The sequence below is a fragment of the Delphinus delphis genome, chromosome 6 (genome assembly GCF_949987515.2).
Source record: "Delphinus delphis chromosome 6, mDelDel1.2, whole genome shotgun sequence".
In the NCBI taxonomy this organism is placed as follows: Eukaryota; Metazoa; Chordata; class Mammalia; order Artiodactyla; family Delphinidae; genus Delphinus; species Delphinus delphis.
Genome location: NC_082688.1, coordinates 29,629,478 through 29,654,447, shown reverse-complemented (window position 1 = coordinate 29,654,447; position 24,970 = coordinate 29,629,478). Strand labels below are relative to the sequence as shown.

At 34.3% G+C, this 24,970-nt stretch overlaps 1 pseudogene; it reads right to left on the bottom strand.

Moving 5' to 3' along the window:
* Positions 1-21,269, bottom strand: part of LOC132427640 (protein zyg-11 homolog A-like) — a 45,006-nt pseudogene extending 23,737 nt beyond the window's left edge.
* Between the last annotated feature and the right edge of the window lie 3,701 nt (positions 21,270-24,970).

Here is a 24,970-nt window from a genome sequence, read left to right as displayed (position 1 = left end):
AGATTCAAAATTATGACTAAGTTCTAATTTTAATGATGCCATATCTGCAAATAAGAGCAATGTCAGAAAACTGTAGGGTCCTGAGAAACAGATGGGGACATTTGGATAGATGAACCTAAGAACACTGTGCCTCCAGACCGCCCTGTGAAAAGAAACCTCCAGGATAACCGTGCAATGAACTCACCTGAGGAAAACACCTCATCATAGAAAGTTGATTCTCCTTAAGATCTGCTCTCATTACACTCATGGCCTCTAGGCTGATTATCAAGAACAGGTCTCTTCTCAGCCTACGTGCCAAAGGAATTGTAAAAACCAGGAGGAACACGTATGAAAGTGTATCTTGAGAGTTTTGGTCTGTGAGGACAGAATATAAGATTGGATATGGGCACTCAACTCTCTCTACAAAGGGGAGTCTATTATAATAGTTTGTAGCAATAGATCTTTCTAAAGATTACAATATATAAATATAAAATATTTCCCTGGTTCTTTTCCAAAGGGGCCTGAGGTCATTTTCTATATATATCATAGGGAAAGGGAGATACTCAGACTTTCTGAGGACCGTTTTATGATATCTGACACTTGAGTCAATTAATGTGAAATATCTTCATCATAATGATAACTACATTTATTGTAAGTCATTTACTTACTAGACAGAAATAAATAGTACCTTTAATTTTTCAACAAAACTTGTATTTAGGCATCATTGTCTCTACCCTGAGGATCAAGAAATTGAGTCTCAGAGAAACTAAATAACTTTACTAAAAAAATGATACCACTCTAAGCCTCGGAGCCAGATTCAGTTTCCTTAAATCCAAATTGTGCACTTTCACTATCATTATGTAATCATATCATGTTAAAATATTATTTTAATATTTTTCGTTATTAAAGAAATACATTCTCATGATTGAAAATACAAAGAATAAAGAATAGCAAAAGAACACAAAAATCCACTCTTGACTGCATAACTTAACAAGTTATCTATAAGACCACTAGCACTGGGACTTTCCTGGTGGCGCAATGGTTAGGAGTCTGCCTGCCAATGCTGGGGACACGGGTTTGAGCCCTGGTCTGGGAGCGTACCACATGCCACGGAGCGACTGGGCCCATGTGCCACAACTACTGAGCCTGCACTCTAGAGACCGTGAGCCACAACTACTGAGCCCAGTGCCACAACTACTGAAGCCCGCATGCCTAGAGCCTGTGCTCCGTAACAAGAGAAGCCACCGCAATGAGAAGCCTGTGCACCACAACAACGAGCAGTCCCAGCTCGCCCCAACTAGAGAAAGCCTGCACACAGCAACGAAGACCCAAAGCAGCCAAAAATAAATTAAAATATTAAAAAAAAAAGACCACTAGCATTATGAAATCAAAAAATCTCACAAAAAGCAGCAACAATATCAACAATAACAGTAACAAACGCATCAAGAAGTCTGAGTGTACAATCATAGATACACAAAAAGATGTCTTAATTTCTCATGGGTCATAAGATGTTTCATTGTCCAAAGCTCACTACTCAATATGCTCTCAAATGTCAGGGAAAATATTATCAATAGGAAGGCAAGTGCCAAAGATTTGGTACCTTTTTTTTTATTATCTCAATGTCATAATAAAAGCTGATCACAGTTGTTTCTTATCAAGTTGCATACTATCATACTATCAACTGCAATGAAGAGACTCCCATCTGCAGGATGACCTCCAACCTTCTGGAAAAATTGTTGAATTGTATCTACCTGACAAAAATCAAGCCTTCGTTTCCCAGTTCAAGATAATTAGATACAGTATCACAATGTGAGAATTTGGGTGGTTGATAATAGATCTGCTCTATCTGTTTATCCATTTATGTCTTACCAATTGCTTAGTGAATAAGTCAGCATATTGTTGACATCTTCCATACTTTCTAATCATAAAGTATCTTCCTATGTATTTGAGATTATTCTGGCTTAATTTAAATATTAATTTATGTATTTATTTAGGAATTCTGCATAAAGTAACTAAATTCCATTTTGGTGGCCAACATAAAAAAAATGAAAATGAGAAATAAAATGAATATAAATTATTCTAAACTGAAGCTATCATGAATAAACATAGAAAACTCAGGTTTTTTTCTATGCTAAAAATAAAATTCCATGATAGGAGATCACAAGAAAAAAAAGTGATATACAAGGGCTGAAAATGATATATTAAAGCTTATAAAAGCTACTTCTAATGCATTTATGAGATTGAAACGTCAAATATAAAACTCTTAGAAAAAGAAAAAAAACAGGTGAATCAAGTAACATCCTTCTGGGCTATTTAACAACAATTATTCTACAGCACTATCAGTTATCATCATTATTTTAGCTGAACTGCTTCCTATATTATTCCTTCCTTCCTTCCTTCCTTCCTCCCTCCCTCCGTCCCTCCTTTCCTTCCTTTCTCTCTCTCCCTTTCTTTCTCTCTCCTTCTCTTTCTCTCTCCCCCTCTCCCTTCCTTCCTCCATTTCTCCCTTCCTTCCTGGGACTGTGGAGAAACTTTCTGGACTTTTTTTATTATTATTATTATTTTAACATCTTTATTAGCGTATAATTACAATGGTATCTTAGTTTTTGCTTTATAACAAAGTGAATCAGCTATACATATACATATATCCCTATATCCCCTCCCTCTTGCATCTCCCTCTGATCCTCCCTATCTCACCCCTCTAGGTGGTCACAAAGCACCGAGCTGATCTCCCTGTGCTATATGGTTGCTTTCCACTAGCTATCTATTTTACATGTGGTAGTGTATATATGTCCATGCCACTCTCTCATTTTGTCCCAGCTTAACCTTCCCCCTCCCCATGTCCTCAAGTCCATTCTCTACATCTGAGACTTTATTCTTGTCCTGCCCCTGGGTTCTTCAGAACTTTTTTTTTTTTTAGATTCCATATATATGTGTTAGCATCCGGTATTTGTCTTTCTCTTTCTGACTTACTTCACTCTGTATGACAGACTCTAGGTCCACCCACCTCACTACAAATAACTCAATTTCATTTCTTTTAATGGCTGAGTAATATTCCGTTGTATATATGTGCCACATCTTCTTTATCCATTCATCTGTTCATGGACATTTAGGTTGCTTCCATGTCATGGTTATTGTAAATAGAGCTGCAATGAACATTGTGGTATATGACTCTTTTTGAATTATGGTTTTCTCAGGGTATATGCCCAATAGTGGGATTGCTGGGTCATATGGTAGTTCTATTTTTAGTTTTTTAAGGAACCTCCATACTGTTCTCCATAGTGGCTGTATCAATTTACATTCCCAGCAACAGTGCAAGAGGGTTCTCTTTTCTCCACACCCTCTCCAGCATTTATTGTTTGTAGATTTTTTGATGATGGCCGTTCTGACTAGTGTGAGGTGATACCTCACTGTAGTTTTGATTTGCCTTTCTCTAATGATTAGTGATGTTGAACATCCTTTCATGTGTTTGTTGGCAATCTGTATATCTTCTTTGGAGAAATGTCTATTTAGATCTTCTGCCCATTTTTGGATTGGGTTGTTTGTTTTTCTGATATTGAGCTGCATGAGCTGCTTGTAAATTTTGGAGATTAATCCTTTGTCAGTTGCTTCATTTGCAAATATTTTCTCCCATTCTGAGGGTTGTCTTTTCATCTTGTTTATGGCTTCCTGTGCCGTGTAAAAGCTTTTAAGTTTCATTAGGTCCCATTTGTTTATTTTTGTTTTGATTTCCATTTCTCTAGGAGTTGGGTCAAAAAGGATCCTGCTGTGATTTATGTCACAGAGTGTTCTGCCTATGTTTTCCTCTAAGAGTTTTACAGTGTCTGGCCTTACATTTAGGTCTTTAATCCATTTTGAGTTTATTTTTGTGTATGGTGTTAGGGAGTGTTCTAGTTTCATTCTTTTACATGTAGCTTTCTGGCCTTTTAAATTCAGTTGCTACCTAATCAATCTTTATGAAACATTTCAACACATTAGCTTAAGTTTCCCCCTTTTTTTTTTTAAAGTTAGTATAGTTGCTTTGTCCTATGTTGGGTGTCCCTGTTTACTCTTTGAAAATTTACAATGAAGAAATATTTTTGAAAAGATTTAAACACTGCACCTACGTATAGAGAGAAAAATAAAAGAGCATCTATTTCCAAGCTTTTCACACCCTGATTTGTTTCCCCAGAATTTAGTAGGCTTTTAAAAATAATTTTTTCTTGTCTTTTAAATTAATATTATTGGAAAGTATAGAAGATATATGCTCCCTGGAGCCAGATTGTATGGACTCGTGTACCAGACTCTTTACTGAATTGTTGTGTCATACTGAGCAAATTTCCTTCGTTTTTGTGTCTCCTTCATATATAAAATGTTGATAATAATAGTACCTATATGTTAGGATTGCTGTGAGGATTAAATAACTGAATACATTTAAAACATTCAGGACAGTGACAGGCAATTAGTAAAGGTTCAATATCTACCATTATCATTATATACCTAAGCATATATACTTTTTTTTTGGTTTTTAATGTCTAAATGAAGGAATAATATTAAACATTTAGCTTTTTTTTTTATTTTTCAAATATATAATTGCTTGAGGATCTTTCTATGACAGTATGTACATGGGTTTACTGCCTTCTCTTAAATGGTTCCTTGATATTCATAGTATTCATGTATTCCGATTGATTTAATTCAGGGTTTCTCATTGTTGGCACTACTGGCATACTGGGCTGGATAATTTTTTGTTGTGGGGGTTGTGCTGTGCATTATAGGATGCCCAGTAGCATCACTGACCTCTCCCCATGAAATGCCAGTAGCTGTCCCCAATGCACACGTTACAATCAAAAATGTTTCCCAAAATTGCCAAATGTTTTTTGAGAGACAAAATTATCACTGGAGGGAAACCACTGATTTAGCCAATCATCAATTAAGGGAAATTTAGATGGTTTCTAAGTTTTTGCTATTTTCAACAATATTTTGAGCTTCCTTGTAAAGATGTACATTTTTTTTACACATTACTTGGTTTCCTTCTTCCCTTTGTTCCTGGGATTCTGAGAGTTTTAGTGACAGCTCCTCTTGAACACTCTGAATCTCCAGTCAAAAGAAATTTCTATTTGTTTCTAGAAATACTTCTTTTATTTTTCTCTTTTTAAAATTATAACTGTTTTCTCTTCCCTTTTCAACTTTTAAAAATCCAATCAATTTTTCATTCCAGAACTCCAAGAAATATTCTTTGGGCTTGTCCCATTAAATGGAACAAGAATGAGTCCTGAATAATCTTGCTATGTTGGTGAGATGGAAAACCTGGCCAGTATCAGAAAGTTAACGTAGCATAAAAGACCAAGGTTGTTGGATGAGACAGAAGATTATGATCACAGAGCTTTCAAGATGCAAAAAAAAAAAAAAAAAGGCATCCCAGGGGTTCAAATTGTCAGGCAGTGATATCTGGTCTCTAACTGTTTCTTATGTCCATTATGCCAAAGTCCTATCAATTGTTTTGAGAAGGTCTTCCTTAACAGGGCATCAGTTTTTAAAAAACTGACAGTGAAATAAAGAAATATTTAGCAGTCACAGAGGAAAAAATCAGACAAATATAGGTACATAATCTGGATTTTACTTTTATTAGAGGTATGACCATTACTTTTTTAAATCCTATGAGCCTCAATTCCCTTATGTAATAAAAGAAAATAATACAATCTCAAAGTCCTTGTACAAATTAAATAATACAGTTAAAGTACTTAGCAGAGGATCTGGAGCATATTAAGTATGCAATAATGTCTCTGTTTCTAGATTCAAAGGCAATCTTTCTAGATGTTCCTGTGACAGGATTTGTCTCTAAAAATCTCTCTAAAATTTACTCAGCAGTGATGTCCAGAGATGCTGACAAGGTCCTGCAGCTTCTGTAGCATCCTAGCTAGACTCTTACTGGTAAAACATAATTAAACTTTTTAAAAATTTTTCACTCAGCTTATTTACTGATCGATATTCTAACCTAAACTAAGTATTCAACATTTTTTCAAACAAATCTCTTTTTTTTATTAATGTTTTCAGCATCACTTTCTGTTGAATACAACCAAAGACCCAAACCAATACTGGTGATGCAACTGATGATGCAATTAACTGCAGTGTGTACACTGCAATTCCTGGTATGTATCATTTTTTTTATTCATAAGTGAACATTGGTGCTGAATAAAATCTATGTCCCATGTGAATCTGTTTGGCAACCACATATACAATGTATGTGTGAAATATTCCCCAGTTATCAGATACAACATCTTAAAAACTATGATATGAAATATGTATGTAAATCAAATCCTGAATATGTCAGTCATGTACGAAATAGCTACAGAAAAATATGTACTCGAGTGAACTAGCAAAACATTAATTACATATATGTATATATGTATATACATATTAAACTCATTGGGTGTGTAACTAGAAAGATGAATAAAGCTGAAAAGAAAGTAAATGACATAAGAGATAGAAATAAAGATATTATACAAAATTGATAACAAAATACAAAATGACTAAGAATATAAAATATTATAAGATACTTGGAGGATAGGATGAGAATATTTTACATATTATCTTATGAGACTCTAGGTAGAAAGGAACAGAGCAAATGGAAGACAGAAGATATTCAATATTATAATATCTGAAATTGATAATTATTGAAAGAGTGGACTTCTAAAGAATACTTTTTGGAAGAATTAAAACCATCTCAGACCAAACATCTGTGCTACAAGGTGGAAGGGTACACAGTGAAACTGGTGAAACTGACAGGAAGAGTTGAAACATGGTCTGTGTGAAATCATAAATTATATAATAAGAATTTGTGTGATTAAAAATAACGAAACTACAGAACAAAAATGACATGTCACATGAGGAGAGAAGTAATAGGAGACCATGTATTTTAAAGCCCTTGTATTTTTCAGGAGACAAGGTACCAATTTACTTTAGACTTCATTAAGAATTGGAAAATAACATTAAGAGTAACTATTGTGAAAAAAAAAAACTGGATTAGAAGATTTATTATAACTCACACCTGTATAAAGAAACAAGTAGAGTGAGAAAACAAACAAATAAAAATGGAATTTAAAAAAGATAAAAAGGATCTAGCACCATAAACAAAAATAATCCAATACCATACACAAAAACTCAAAATGGATCAAAGACCTAAATGTAAGGCTGGACACTACAAAACTCTTAAAGGAAAATATAGGAGTAGAACACCTCTGACATAAATCTCAGTGATATCTTTTTGGATCCACCTTCTAGAGTAATGAAAATAAAAACAAAAATAAATAAATGAGACCTAAGTAAATTTAAAAGCTTCTGCACAGCAAAGGAAACCATAAACAAAAGGAAAAGATTACCCACAGAATGGGAGAAGATATTTGCAAATGAAGCAACCAACAAGGGATTAATCTCCAAAATACAAAAACATCTCATGCAACTCTATATCAAAAAAACAAACAACCCAATCAAAAAATTGGCAGAAGATCTAAATAGACGTTTCTCCAAAGAAGACATACAGATGGCCAAAAAGCACATGAATAGATGCTCAACATCAGTAATTATCAGAGAAATGCAACTCAAAACTACAAGGAGGTATCACCTAACACCAGTCAGAATGGCCATCATCAAAAAGTCTACAAACAATAAATGCTGGAGAAGGTGTGGAGAAAAGGGAACCCTTCTACATTTTTGATGGAAATGTAAATTGGTACAACCACTATGGAGCACAGTATGGAGGTTACTTAAAAAAAAATTAAAAATAGTTACCATATGATCCAGTAACCCCATTCCTGGGCATATATCCAGCAAAAACCATAATCCAAAAGGATATATGCACCCCAATTTTCATTGCATTACTATTTACAGCAGTCAAGAGATGGAAGCAACCTAAATGTTCATTGACAGAGGAATGGATATATATATACATTGGAATATTACTCAGCCATAAAAAAGAATGAAATAATGCTGTTTGCAGCAATATGGATGGACCTAGAGAATATCACACTAAGTGAAGTAAGTCAAATAAAGGCAAATATCATATGATATCACTCATATGTGAAAACTAATTTTTTAAAAAAAGAAAACAAATGAACTTACAAAACAGAAATAAACTTACAGATATCAAAAACAAACACGTTATCAAAGGGGAGGGCAGGGAGGGATAAATCAGAAGCTTGGGATGAACACACACACACACTACTATATATAAGGTAAATAACCAACAAGGACCTACTGTATAGCACAGGAAATCTACTCAGTGTTCTGTGATAACCTATATGAGAAAAGAATCTAAAAAAGAATGAATATATGTACATGTATAACTGATTCACTCTGTTGTACACCTGAAACTAACACAACATTGTAAATCAACTATACTCCAATAAAAAAAAGATAAAAAATATATTGGACAATTGAAAAAGTAACTCTAAATATATAATATTTCAAACTGAATGATAATAAAAATACTAAACTTTAAACTCACAGGAGACATCTAAAGCAACACTTAAAGTATACCATTAAATGCTTAGATCACAAGATAGGGAATACTGAAAAGCATACACATTTAGCTTAAAAGTTGTTAAAATTATACTTATCCAATCAATATAAAAGGAAAATATTAAGAAAAACTAGACTATTCACTAAGGCACAAATATAGTATAAGGTTAATACCTGGAGACAAAAAGTAGTCCTATAAAACAGACAAATAAATAATTCTCTTACAAAATAAACTTACAAAACATAACTGTAAAAATTTTATCAAGTCGTGAAAATTTAGGTGAAATGAAAACATTCCTAGAAAATGCAACTTACCAAAACTGTCTCAAAAAAAAATAGAAGGTATGAATAATACTATAATTATAAATTGATTTTTTAGATACAAATCTTCTATCAAAAGAAAACCTACACTCTGTTTTACAAGCTCCACCAAACTTTCATGAAGTAGATAACACCAAACATACACTTTTTCAACAAATACACAAAAGAAGAAATGTTCCAAAAACGATTTGAGGCTAATAAAACATGAGTGTACCTGTGTGCATACACACCTGTGTGTGTAAAATGCCAACAATCTAGGAGAAACATAAATTACAGGTCAATTTCACATATTAACTGAAATATCAGTGTCCCAAGTGAAATAATGAACTAATGAAATAATAAACTATTATAGATTATTTACAAAATGGAAAATAAATGTGAATAATAATAATGATGAAAATGGCTAATCATGAACTTAAATAATGCTCTGCTCAAACGCTATTCTTAATTATTTGCATATATTAACTAACACTTCTTACAATGACATTATAATGTAGGCCCTTTAATTACCATAATTTCACTTATTTTCAGGAAATCAGATCAGGTTTAAACATACATTCATATTCAAACCCAAAGAAAACAAAAAAATGTTTAAAAATATGTGATAAAACTATATATGAATTCATCCTTTGTATATATAATAAAAATTCTAAATAAATATTTTGATTGAAGGGGTTGATCTGAGAGGAATTCACAGATGTTTAAGAAATATTGGCATGACCATGAGATTTTGCTTTATTTTACCACACAGCCATGTCATACATACATGCACACATACAAACATATGTAGTATATATGCATGCATCCATACACATATGTGCATATACATGTGTTGTGCATGTGTGTGTGTGTGTGTGTGTGTATAAATGAGGGGTATGCTTATGCACATTTATAACTGTACCAATATCCATCTATGTATCTATCTATCCATCTACCCAGCTATTTATGTAATATTAGGAAAAAAGTTAAAAATTTGACCCTCTATTTTTAAGTTATTTGATAAGTGAGAAGGTGTTTTTGGAGCTCTGACATCTTGAATTAGAGGTATACAGTGTGACTTCCACAAAACCACACACACAAAAAAGCTATGAAAACAGAAAACAAGACACTTTAAAAATTACATCCCACTAGCATATATTAGCACGTTTTGTAGCCAAGGAGTGAAGTCTCTTTAATGATATGGAATGATAATGAATAATAATTTAAAGGTGAAATAATTTAAAGCAGGATGCAAAGTAATTTATAACAGAAGATGTGATAATAAATAATTGCAAACAGTTAAAATCATCACATTTTAAATTTAAATTCATGTTTGGCAATTGTGAAGAAAGGATTAACATACTTGATGTGTTTTCTCAGAAATCAAAGGAACAGTGAATTTTATAATTATGATAGATATAAGGGAAAGAAAATGAGTATCTGTTTAGTTTGACTCACGCTGTTGCAACTGACACATAATCTATCTCAAACAAATTAATGCAAACAGGTATATCTATTTTTTCACATAACTGAAAAGTTAAGATCATCCAACAGACCTCTACATTATACATTACTGAAGAAACATTAAAAGCAATCCTATTAAAATCAAGTACAAACTATGGATTTCGACATTGATTTTACATTTCTACTTTGCTCCTAGCAAATGAAATAGAACAAGATATTTTTAAAAGATTAAAATATTGAGAAGAAAAATAGTCATTTTTTACAGATAAAATTATTTCTTAAAATACCCAATGGAAGCAATTAAGAAGTTTATGATAGTAAGAAATTTAGGTAGGAAAACAGACAGAAGAAAAAGTAGTTTTTAAAAACCACTACTTTGTCTACAGGCCGGCATTAAATGATGTAAGTTTAAGTACAACTTTGGTGAATCAGCACTGTTGTGGTTATATTTCAAATTAAACTTTTTCTCTTTTCAAAAGATTGAGTGTGATGGTTGATCAATACCATCAATACCAGTGTCAATACCATCTTATCTCTCCAGCTTGGAAAATATATCCATAAATTATTTGGCAAAACTTTCAGTCTTTCAGATACAAAATGACCAGCAAATGTTTTTAAAGTAAGCTATATGTAAGCATACATGTATATATGAATGTTTGTGACATTATTAGAAATCATGTTGTTATTTAACTTGTCTTTTTTGTTATTGTTATCAAAATGAGTATTTTTTATGTATAATTCTGTTTGTGTTCTTTCAGATTATTCAAATATCAAAAGAAACATTCGTCCACTAAATTGCCTGTGTAATATGAGAATGTATTAGTACAAAGTAATAAAATATATACTGCATTAAAAAAATATATATATATATAAAATAGATATACCTCTAGTAACAATCATATTAGATACAAAGATATCTGCTCATTTATAGACACCACACATGCAGTCATAGGTGCATATATACATATATGCATTTGTGTACATATATACACACATGGGTACACATATATGCATTCAGATATGCACATATATATGTTTGCATGTCTCTATGTGTGTGTATAATATACATATGCACACTTTTATTGTATATATAATTATACATACACAAAGATATCAGGAGACACATTCATCTACATATACATGCATACATGTGTACAAATACAAATATGTATAGAAACAAGTATATGTATACTTGTCTGTGTATGTATGCATATGAATGTACATATATACACTGAGATATACACACAATTCATGCATATGTATATATATATTTCCATATATCTGCACATACACATACCATGCATATACATACCATGAAATGAAATTACACATACAGTTTCATAACAGCTATCTTGTTGGAAAATACATATATGACTATGTATATTTTGAACTCTTTCCGGGGCCATGAATATGTCTCCTTGATATCATTTAAATGGCTACTTGTATTACATTATATACTTGTCTAATAATTTATATAATTAAATTTCTATTTTTTAGAATCTATGTTTCTTCTAGTTTTCCACTACAGTATGTGATTTCTTTAAAAGGCTGGGCCTTGCAGTCACATTACATGGAACATCAGTGTTAGTGTTAGTGGTTGTTGTTCTTATAATAACAATGCCCTCAGGATTTAATGAGTAGAATAAGCAAAACCCACAGTGGCTTGTATTTAGTAAACACACAGTAATTTTATGTATTATAACTACTTTTGTTATACAAGAATATGTATATATATATATATTACTATGTATAAATATATAGCATATTAATATAAATATATACATTTGCCCTTGTTATTTATCATTACCCTACAATATATTTCTTTTTTAAAATACATTCTTTTTTAATTAATTATATTTATTTTTGTTTATTTATTTATTCTTGGCTGCATTGGGTCTTCATTGCTACATGCGGGCTTTCTCTCTAGTTGTGGTGAGCAGAAGCTACTCTTTATTGCAGTGCACGGGCTTCTCACTGCGGTGGCTTCTTTGTTGCAGAGCATGGGCTCTAGGCACGCGGGCTTCTGTAGTTGTAGCACGCAGGCTTAGTAGTTGTGGCTCTCAGGCTCTAGAGCACAGGCTCAGTAGTTGTGGCACATGGGCATACTCGCTCCGTGGCATGCGGGATCTTCCTGGACCAGCGCTCGAACCCGTGTCCCCTGCATTGGCAGGCAGATTCTTAATCACTGCCACCAGGGAAGTCCCTACAATATATTTCTAAAAGTAAAGTTTGAAGATCTAAGATAATTTAACACTTTGATAGATATTGCCAAATTTTCTTCCAGAAAAATTGTACTAATTTATAATTCTATTCAAGAATAACTGCCCATTCATTTATGTACATCCTTATCATTTTTCTTTATTTTTTCCTTAATCCTTTTTCCTTAGCATAAATTGAAAGACATATCATCTTTCTCTTTAGAAAGACTTAAGAGTAGAAAAACTTTAATTTTACCCAAATGCAAAGTGATTCCAAGCAAAATGCCAGGAAGCCAATAGGCAAGATTAAGTCTTAAATGTAACTGTGTAAGACCTTGTACTCTGTATGTGGTATTCTTTGTTTACTTGGCTTACTTTTCCTCTATATCATTTCCTTAAAGTAATGGGACTAAATATATTTCTGAACTTCTATGAACCCACCAGAGTACTGTTTTTTTTTCCTAATTCATCCTAATTTCAGCATCCTCAATTTAAAATCCCAATGCAAGAAGCACCAATCTGCTGAACATGGTTGTTTTCCTGCTGATTCTGTTCTGTTTCCTTTACCTCCTAAGAAGAATGACAATGAGGTTTCCTTATGCTGCATTAGGGTATCCGTATATAAGAAATTAAGTCTCTATGAGAAATCTGTACATTATCACCATGGCATGCTATAGAAGAGAAAGAAGACAAGAAGCTGTCCATCCTCAGCTAAGTAAACAGTAAGAATACAGTTAAAGGGGAATAATCATGAGTGTTTTCACAAAATTAAGTAGAAGTATTTGAATTACATAGTAGCAGTGGATTTTAATAAGAAGAGTTAAGTTTCAGAGAATGAAAAACAAAGAACACTGAAAAAGAACAGTCAGACTTTGGTTAAGATTTCAGGAAGGACAGGAGTTGATAAATCCAGGACCCTGGGAAATGTTTGTCTTCTGTCATGAAAAATCAAATGGTGATTTATTACCTCAAAACAAAGGATCTTATATATTGATTACAGGTAAAAACTGAGCAAAGCATGTATGAATGCAGCTTCCTGGAGTCAAAATTAAGATGTATAAATGAAAATAATTTTATAGAAAATGGTGATTTATTTTAATTTACTAATTATTTTAATAAGATCAAGTTTCTCACCTAAGAGACTTAGAATAGCTAACCTTGAGAGATTAAAATGGTTAAATGAAATAAACTGTGTAAAGGGTCTAGCACAGAAGAACAAATGATGTTTTCTTTTTAAATGTTTTCTCTTACTCAATTTTCCAAATAAACAAGTAAAATCTTGATAGTGTATAATTACTTTACTGTGGGCAAATGAGGAATTGAAAATTTTGATGGATACATCATGGGCCTATTCAGTGAATCATTTTTGAAAAAATGTTTTCTAACAAATGGCATCAATTCAAATAACTCAAGTATTGCCTTTAGGCTTAAACTGATTAGAACTGAGGCAATGCTATGAATAATGACTTAGTAACTTTCAGTATGTAAAATATAAAGAATTCTACTGCTTTTCTAATCCTCACATTTTTCTTCCACACAACAACTAGAATTTGTTTACAAAAAGCCCAGCTCTCCAATAGATATTTACCTGTATTGTTTCATATAATTTTACATCGGTTCTATGATATATACACACTATTTCTTATGATCCTCGTTTGACGAATAGGACAACTGAGTCAGAGAAAATTTATATAATACTGTATACACAGAGTTACATAGAGCAATTAAGAAGAGTAATTAAAGTTAGGTCTGTCTGACTCCAGAGCCCAAGTCCCTATATGATAACATACTCCTCATATATGAACACTCAAAGATCTGCATGATCTTTAGAACCTGTCAAATTCAACCTTCATCTCATATAACTCAGAACAGTTTCTTTAGTACACCATCATCTGTTTTTCATTGAGTTCCTCTTAAAATATTTTTAAACAAGTCATCTCTTAGATTATAAACTTCCTCGTCTATAATCTGCTTATAACCTGGAAATTTAATTTTTTTCATTTTTTAAAGTAGTATTTAGTTTTCCTCATTGATAACTGCAGGGAGAGGTAAGAATAATGGAGATGCATCTTGATCTAGTTGATAGCCTCTTTAGAAAACAGAAAGTGTTCCTTTCATATTCAAATGCAACACTTTATGTACAGCTTGCACAGTAATAAAAGCATTTTATTGAACATTTTAAATTGCAGACTGTGCCTCAATGAAAATGCTACGATGAGCTAAGGTTCCCTGATAATCTTACTTATATCTTGGGTTGATATAACCAGTTTATCAATAGAACTGTACAGACATAAAATGTTTCTTGTACTTTAAAATTAAAAAAAATTTAAAACATTCTCTCCACATTTTCAGAAAATGATGACTCTCTTTTACCATACATATAATTTTAAATTAAAAAAAAAAAACGATTTTTATCATTTCCTTTGGGTAAACATATGATGAAACAGTATGTTTAGAATTAGAATTATTTTTCCTGAAAGTTTTTGTGGTATAAATTTCATAGGCTTTTGAGTCAAACAGAATTAGGTTTAGCTATTAGCTCTGTCTTTAGCTACTTTTGCAAATTAGAGCAATTTTTTGGTATTCAATTTATTTAAACTAAAAAAAAAAATAAACACAAAAAACAACACCAAGAACAGTTCACCCATTTCTCACAGACCCCACCTTTTGTCTCTCCCAACCAAAAACCTGTTCTCTGTATCTGAGCTTAGTTTATGTATATAACTATATATAACATATATAGCTGTATATATGTACATACAATTTCTTTATCCATTCACCCATTCATGGATACTTAGGTTTTTTTCCATGTCTTGGCTATTGTAAATAGTGCTACAGTGAACACAGGGGTGCATATATCTTTTTGAATTAGTGTTTTTGTTTTCTTTGGATAGACACCCAGAAGTGGAATTGCTGGAGCATATGGTACTTATATTTTTAATTTTTTGAAGAACCTCCATACCATTTTCTATAGTGGCTACACTAATTTACAGCCTCACCAACAGTGCACGAGGGTTCCCTTTTCTCCACATCCTCACTAACACTTGCTACTTCTAGTTTTCTTGATAATAGTCATTCTAAAAGGTGTGAGGGGTTATCTCATTGCGGTTTTGATTTTCACTTCCCTGAGGATTAATAATGTAGATTATCTTGTCATGTATTTGTTGGCCATCTGTATTATCTTCTTTGGAAAAATGTCTATTCAGATATTCTGTTCAGTTTTTAATTGATTGTTTTTTCTGTTAGAGTTGTATGAGTTCTTTATATATTTTGGATATTAACCCCTCATCAGATATATGATTTGCAAATATTTTCTCCCATTCAGTAGGTTGCCTTTTCATTTTCTTGATGGTTTTCTTTGCTGTACAGAAGCTTTCTGGGGTCTCTTTTATAAGGGCACTAAATTCATTCATGAGGGATCTGCCCTCAGGACCTAATCATCTCCCAAAGACCCACCTACAAATATCATCACACTGGGGATTAGCTTTCAACATATGAATCTGGGGAAGGGGGGAAGACACATTCAGACTATAGCATTCTGTCTCTGCCCCTCCAGATTCATGTCCTCCTTGCATGCAGTAAGACAAGTGTTGACCAATATTCTAGAACTGTTTAGAGGATGGGGAAACTGTGGACAAATTACTCTGGGAACCTATGTAAATATCTGGAGAGACTGGATTTGTACACGAGATCACATTGTTAGTGGAGAATAATTCCTTACTATTGGGATTTGATGAGTATAAGAACTAAATATGGACACACACATCCCTGTATGTAATATAAAAATGATAGATTCTGTTATGTTAATCTGAAGAGGCAAACTGCAAACTCTATCTCCTTTGTGGAGAGCGGCAGCTCAAATTTTTGTTCAGTTTTTGATAATTTGGATTTTGCCCCATGCATTCATGGCTCAGGTTTCAGTGGATATTTAAACAGAGTTTATTCATAGGAATCTGGGTTCCCTCACTCTTGTGCTCTCTCTTTTTTCTAGGATTTCCTGCCCCAATATTCAACAGCTTTAGTTTCCCTGAATTCTACCCTCCGTGTCTTCAAGCCACTAAAACTGCAGGTTTTCTTTGGAATTTTAGCTGTCTCACATGGCACAAATAGGGACTTATTCTTAGGCTAAAATCCTAAAGCCTACCCAAGGCTGTTTTTTTTTCCTTTCAATTGTCAACTCTCTTCCAGTTTCTGCCTGCTTTTGTTCATTTTCCAGTGCCTTCAAGCAGGTTTTATGTTTTGGTTTTTAGAATTTATGGTTAGTACCTTGAGAGGACTGATCTGATAGGATTCTCTCAGCCATAATGGAAGTGGAACCTTAGATTACTGCTTTAATATTAAAATATATTTACTATTCTACATGATGATAATTGTACTTTGTCACGCATCATTTGAGAAAGTGCATAAAGTTAATGGTTGTGTGAGTCGTACAATTAACAAATGTTTGGATGTATATAATCACAATATATGTACACACTTTAAAAATAGTATGCCTGGGATTTATTTTTTGTTTTACCCAAATGAATCTGGTACCTCACAGGTGTCTTTAGATAACATACTGGAAAATATTCACTCAACTGATATCCTGAGTCTCTTTCCATAGTAAAACCTAACAGTATTTTGAATTGTTGCTTGCTGTCCTTCACCCTCTTTGTGATTCTTATCAATTATTTTAAAGGAGGAGAAGAGAAAAAAGGCAGGAAACTGTCTATTTTGTCAGGATTTACTCTTAGTACAATAAAACTGGCATATTTGGTGCTGTAACAATCAACACTGGGGAATCTTTCTTCTTGATATATTTATTGTTTCTTTTTGTCATCAAATTGCATTTAAATTAGAGACCAATTTTATCTTTAATTATATTAATATATTACTACATTTACATTTTGAGTGGCATTTGGCATTCAGTGCTTCTATTGTTTATTTTAGCCTTTACCGCTATTTTATATACTGAACAGCTAAAGTTTTAGTCATTTTAATAACAAATTTATTATATACAGTCAGTTTAAATACATATAAACTTTATGTCTGACTGGATAATTGTGGCAACTTTTTTTTTTTTTTTTTTTACAGTCTCAGCCATAAAACCTGTGGAAATAACATACTATTTTATAATATCTTGTCACCACATCTAGAGCACTTGGTAGAAAATCTGGCCTGTTTCCAGTATTACCATAATTCTATAAAATCCCTCTGTCTAAGGAATAAAAATTACAAGCTTTTGAGCCTGACAGATTTGAGTTTGAAATACGGTTTTGCCATTAACAAGATTTTTTACTTTCTGGACATTATTAGTCTTCTGAAGTTGAGGGAAATGTATCCAATATTTATTGAGGTGTTACAGTGTGCTAGCGTTTTTATACTATTCTATTTGATTGTCAAAATAAATACAAAGGGCTTCCCTGGTAGCGCAGTGGTTGAGAATCTGCCTGCCAATGTAGGGGACACGGGTTTGAGCCCCGGTCTGGGAAGATCCCACATGCCGCAGAGCAACCGGGCCCGTGAGCCACAATTACTGAGCCTGCACGTCTGGAGCCTGTGCTCCACAACAAGAGAGGCTGCGATAGTGAGAGGCCCATGCACCGTGATGAAGAGTGGCCCCTGCTTGCCGCAACTAGAGAAAGCCCTTGCACAGAAACGAAGACCCAACACAGCTATAAATAAATAAATAATTTTAAAAAACAAAAAATACAAATATAAATGTATACTTAACTGAACGTAAGAATCATTAAATTATCTGTTCTAACTTACAAATATCATATATGCAGAAGCTGAACAATGAATTCAATTAGTTCTCTCCAAAACAAATACCATTTGATATACACCATATCATTTTGAGAACCTCAGTTGCCATGTGTGTAAGATGGATAAAGTAATTACTACTAAGAGAATACTATAAGAATTAAAATACTTTTATTGTAAAAATGTATGGGAGATTGTCCAGTGATTTCAGATGCTTATTATTTTGCTGTTGTTCCAGTTGCCCCTATGTCAGTAAATAAAGAATTATCGATAATCAGATAAAACTTTTGTAGGTCAGGTAAAGAAAAAGAGAAAAAAAGAAAAATACTATAACAGATTTCCATAGAATCAGTAATTCTCCCTTTTTGTTAAGTTTTAAGTCAAATTACCAGAAATTTGGGAGGAAAATGCACATTCTACTTTAAAAATACTTAGTAAAATTGTAAATATAATATGTATGATGTATTTGTATTCTGTTATTGCTAGTGACAAGGCAATAAAACCTGGAAATTGAGATGTGGTGTCCTAAGGATTACTCTTGGTTGATTGAGGAAGAAAGTTTAAAGATGCAAGCATGAGAAGTAGTTGGAAAATTACTGTAAGCACCTAACTATTACTGCTGTTATATTATCATGTTTTGGTTCATTGAGGAAAAAAATTGCCTAATGATTATCCCAAGGAGCAAAAGAGATAGTGAAACAATGTTGGGCTGATTTGTTCCCCATTCTGCTACACAAATCCCTGGATCCAAGTCTGGAGTAGAATTTCAGGTAGAGCTGTAGACAGAAGCACTTGAAGTCCTGAGTGGCTACAACTCGTAAGAGTATGATTTGCTTTGTAACAATAGAGCACAGAGTCTAAGATGATATGCAATAGCACACACGACAGAAAAGAGGCAGGCTCATTATAAAGAGGTTGTCAGTGCTATCTCCGGGATTTACTGGGTTTGTTTTTTTTCCCTAAATTGGTTTATTTCTTAAATCCCAGATGTGTTATCCTCCTGGTTTTTCGGCTTTATTGAGATACAACTGACAAATAAAATTGTAAGATATTTAAAGTGTACAACATGATAATTAGATACATATATACACCGTGAAAGGATTCCTCCCACTGAGTCAACAACATATCCATCACCTCTGGGATTTACTTTCGATATGGAAACTGAGAGACAGCAGAGAATGAAGTGAATTAAGTCTTTATTGGTCAACTCAAACCACATATAAGTTTGAGAATTTTGTATGGAAGATTTTCAACTTGAATCTGGCTTTTCTTTAATCCAATCCCATATCTTGTGTGTAGTTCTGGCTAGTGACAGAAACAGCATGGAGGCACATGTGCATTCCCCAAACATCTCTTTTGATTTAAAGGAAATCATCTGAAAATTGACCATTCAACCATTTTAAGACAGTCGTAAAACCTGTGTTTTTAAAATCTAGTCAGTCTAACTTTAACTCCAAAGGCTAAATCTCTCTCTCTTTTTAGTATACTTTTCTGAAGTAATATTAAAAAGTTACAAACATAAAAATACAAAAAAGGCACAACCCATAAGCTTTCAGCTCATCAAACTTTTACACAGTAAACACATCCATGTAACCCCTATCCAAATGAAAAAATAGAATATTATGAGCTCCACATAAGACCCTTTCATGCTCCAATCCACACACTACCCCTACCTCAAAAGTAACCACTATCTTTACTTCAACACTGAAGAATAAACTGGGTGATTTTATAATTCATGTAAATAGTATCATAGTATTGCCTCTATTGTGTTAGGCTTATTTAACTTAACTTTATGTTTAAGATTCATGCCGTTGTGTGAAGCAGTATTTTTATTTCTAAAGATTTTTCCATTGAGTGAATATACCATGATTTCTTTATCCATCCACTATTGCTGAACATCTGGTTTGTTATAAGTTTTTGCTGATTAGAAAGGTACTGTTAATAACCTTTAAAGTCTGGACTTGGATATACATATGTGCACATTTTTGTCAGGTCTCTCACTAGAAGTGGATTTTTTGACTTATAGGATACCTATATCTATAAATTTATACTAGCAAGTTACCTACCTACCTATCAATCACCAGCAAATAGTTTCTAAACTTGTTAGAACTTAACTCCCACCAGCATAGAATGAGAGTTCCTAATACTCTCCAGCATCACCAACTTATGTTACGCAGATATTCCTGCATATTCTCAGTGGTTTACGATAACTAACTCCTACTTTTCTTGCTCACAGGATCAGCTGTAGGGCTCTGCTTCAAGCTGAAGGTCTGACTGAGGTTTGCTTCATATGTTTTCATTGTCCTTGGACCAAGACATGTTCTTTTCGTAACAGTTAAAAGGACCACAAAAGGAACAAGAAGGAACCTTGCACCCTCTTAAGCCTCTTGCCCAGAATTGGCACAGTGTTACTTCTGCCCACATTCTGTTGGCAAAATCAAGTCATGTGGGCAAGTGAAAAATCAATTGCCTGAAGTGGCCAAAATGGTGGAGTAGAAAGACCCTGAGCTCACTTCCTCTCACGAGGACTCCAAAATCGCAACTGTCTGCAGAATAACCATCAATGAAAAAAACTGAAACCTATCAGAAAAGACCTTCTACAATAAAAGACATAAGGAACCACAACAAGATGGGTAGGAGGGGCAGACTGGCAATATAATCAAATCCCATTACCCCTGGGGGTGGGCAACCCACAAACTAGAGAAAAATTATATCACAGAGGTTCTTCCCAAAAAGTGAGAGTTCGGAGCCCCACAAGAGATTCCCCAGCCTGAGGGTCCAGCACAGGGAAGTAGAGCCCCCAGAACATCTGGCTTTGAAGGCCAGTGGGGCTTAATCTCAGTAGTCCCACAGGACTGGGGGATATAGACTCCACTCTTAAAAGGCATGTACAAAATCTCATGTGCACCAGGACACAGGGAAAAAGCAGTCATTTGATAGGAACATGGGCCAGACATAATTGCTGGTCTTACAGAGTCTCCTGGAGAGGCAGAGGGTGGCAGCAGCTAACCCTGGTGACATGGATACTGCTTTCAGACATATTCGGGAACATTCAGCTGCACGAACACTGCTGCTGCTGGCAGCTGACATCTTGGCTCATTACCACCAAGACCTGGCCCCACCCAACAGCCTCTAGGCACTCATGTTGGGACACCTTAGGCCAAACAAATAACTGAGAGGGAACACAGTCCCACCCATCAGCAGACGGGTTGCCTAAAGTCTTCCTGGGCCCATGGCAACAACTAGACCCACCCTGGACATGGCCCTGCCCACCAGAGGGCCAAGACTCAGCTCCTCCTACCAGTGGGCAGGCACTGTCTCCTCTTGCCAGGAAGCGTGCACAAGCCTCCAGACCAACCTCACCCACCAGAGGCCAGACACCAGAAGCAAGAAAACTATGATCCCGTAGCCTGTGGAACAAGTCCACCAACATAGGCCAGACCCTACCCTGGGACCAGCTGGGCCCTTGCCCTGCCCACTAGCAGGCCAACACAACCTTCAGAACACCCTGGACTCAATGCCCAATTGTGTCAGGAACCAGGTCCCCAATGCCAACAATCTGAAATGAACTCTGGGATCCCTGGGCCCTGAAGCCAAACTCCAGGAAACAGCTCCGCATGACTGTAGTCAGGCATTAACCCCACGACTTGACTTCACCTGCCAATGTGTGGGAACAGCCCTAGTGTCTTCGATATCCTGACTCTGCCCACCTGTGAGCCAGCACTTGCCCTGGGACCACCTAGGGTTCCACAAGCATCCACCTCCTGACCAGGCCCCACTAAAAAGCAGCGAACAGCATGTGTACAAATAAAGCCCTGGCAAATAACCAGACTAGGAGTCAACCAAGCCTACCAGACCACCCACGTAGTCTGCCTCCCACAAAAGAAAGACCTGCACAGCCCTCTTAGGGGGAACCACTAGAGCACAGAGCTTGAGTGACAAGAAGGAGTTACATTGCTGGGATGCATAGGACGTCTCCTTCAGAGGGCCACTTTGCCAAGGTCAAGAAATGTAACTAACCTACCACATACATAAAAATACAAACAGAAACTTAGACAAAATGAGGTAGCAGAGAAACATGTTCCAGATGAAGAAACAGGTAAAAGCTGAGAAGAAGAACTCAGTGGAGACAGGCAATCTACCTGAGAAAGAGTTCAGAGTCATGATCTGAAAGAGGATCAAAGAACTTGGGAGGAGAATGGATGCAGAGTGAGAAGTTAGAAGTTTTTAACAAAGACTTAGAAAATAAAAAGAACAACCAAACAGAGATGGAGCATGTAATAACTGAAATGAAAAATACACTAGAAGGAATCAATAGTAGACTAAATGATTCAGAAGGACAGATGAGTGATCTGGAACACAGTAGTGGAAATCACTGCTGCTGAACAGAAAAAAGAAAAAAAAAGAATGATAATAAATGAGGACAGTTTAAGAGACCTCTAGGACAATATCAAACACACTAATATTCACATTATAGTGATTCCAGAGGGAGGAGAGAGAAAGAAAGGGCCTGAGAAAATATTTGAAGAGATAACAGCTGAAAACTTCCCTAACCCGGGAAAGGAAACAGTCAGCTAAGTCCAAGAAAGGCAGAGACTCGCATACTGGATTAACACAAAGAACACACCAGGACACACTGAAATCAAAATGACAAAGATAAAAAGAGAATATTAACAGCAACAAATAGCATACAAGGGAATTCCCTTAAGGCTATTAGCTGATTATTTTTAGCAGAAACTCTACAGGCTGAAAGGGAGGGGCACAATATATTTAAAGTGATGAAAGGGAAAAACCTACAACCAAGAATACTATACCCAGCAATGCACTCATTCAGATTTGACAGAGAAATCTAAAGCATTACATACAAGCAAAAGCTGAAAGAATTCAGCACCACCAAGCCAGCTTTACAACAAATGTTAAAGGAACTTCTCTAGGCAAAAAAGAAAAGGCCATAACTTGAAATGAGAAAATTACAGAATGAAAAATTCACTGGTAAATGCAAACATACAGAAAACATAGGAAATCATCTACACATAAAGCTAGTAGAGAGAATAAAAGACAAAATTAGTAAAATCATCTGTATCCACCATAATCAGTTAAGGAATACACAAAACAGGCAGACGTAAAATATGATATCAAATACAGTAATTGTGAGGGGAGGAGAGTATAAGTGCATAGTTTTTAAAATGCATTTGAAATTAAGAGATAAGCAACTTAAAACAATCATGCATATATACAGACTACTGTACAAAAACCTCATGGTAACCACAATCCAAAAATCTATTGTAGATATACACACAAAAAAGAAAAAGGAATCCAAACATAATACTAAAGATAGTCATAAAATCGTAAGAGAACAAAAGAAGAAAGGGGGAAAAAGAACTACAAAGACAAATCCAAACAATTAACAAAATGGCAGTAAGAACATACATATCAATAATTAACTTAAATGTAAATGGAATAAATGCTCCAGTCAAAAGACATAGACTGGCTGAATAGATATATAAATAAGACCTGTATATAAGCTGCCTACAAGAGACTCTTTTCAGATCTAGAGATACATATAGACTGAAAATGAGAGGATGGAAAAAAGTATTCCACACAAATGGAAATCAAGAGGAAGCCACAGTAGCAATATTTGTATCAGACAAAATAGACTTTAAAATAAAGACTGTTATAAGAGACAAAGGTGTACATAATGATCCAGGTATAAATCCGAGAAGGTATAACAATTGTAAATATATACGCAGCCAACACAGGAGGACCTCGATATATAGGGCAAATATTAACAGACATAAAAGAAGAAATTAACAACAACACAATAGTAGTAGGGGACTTTGACACCACACTTATATCCATGGAGAGATCATCCAGACAGAAACTAAATAAGGAAAAAAAATAACACATTAGATCATATGAACTTAACTGAAATTTATAGAGCATACTATCCAAAAGCAGCAGAATACACCTTCTTTTCAAATGCACATGGAATATTCCCCAGGATATATCACATGCTAGACCACAAAACAAGCCTTGGTAAATTTAAGAAAACTGAAATCATATCAAGCATCTTTTCCAATCACAATGTTATGAGACTAGAAATCAAGTACAAGAAAATAAACTGCAAAAAACACAAAAATGTGACTAAAAAATATGCAACTAACAACCAATGGATCACTGAAGAAATAAAAAAGCACCTAGAAATGAACAAGAACACAAAGCTCCAAAACCTATGGGAAACAGCAAAAGGAGTTCTAAGAGTGAAGTTTATAGCGATACAAGCTCACCTCATGAAACAAGAAAAATCTCAAATAAACAACCTAACATTGCACCTAAAGCAACCAGAGAAAAAAGAACAAACCCAATCCAAAATTAGTAGAAGGAAAGAAATCATAAAGATCAGAGCAGAAAAAATAAAATAGAGATGGAAAAAAACAACAGAAAAATCAATGAAACTAAAAGCTGATATTTTGAAAAAATAAAGCTGATAAACCTTTAGCCAGATTCATCAAGAAAAAGGGGAGAGGGCCCAATCAATAAAATCAGAAATGAAAAAGGAGAAATTACAACTGACACAACAGAAATACAAAGGACCATAAAAGACTACTGTGAGCAACAATATGCCCGTAAGATGCACAACCTAGAAGAAACGGGAAAGAATAAGAAAATATGAACAGATAAATAACCAGTATTGAAATTGAATCAGTAATTTAAAATCTCCCAACTAACAAAAGCTCAGGACTAGATAACTTCACAGGTGAATTCTACCAAACATCTAAAGAGAGTTAATG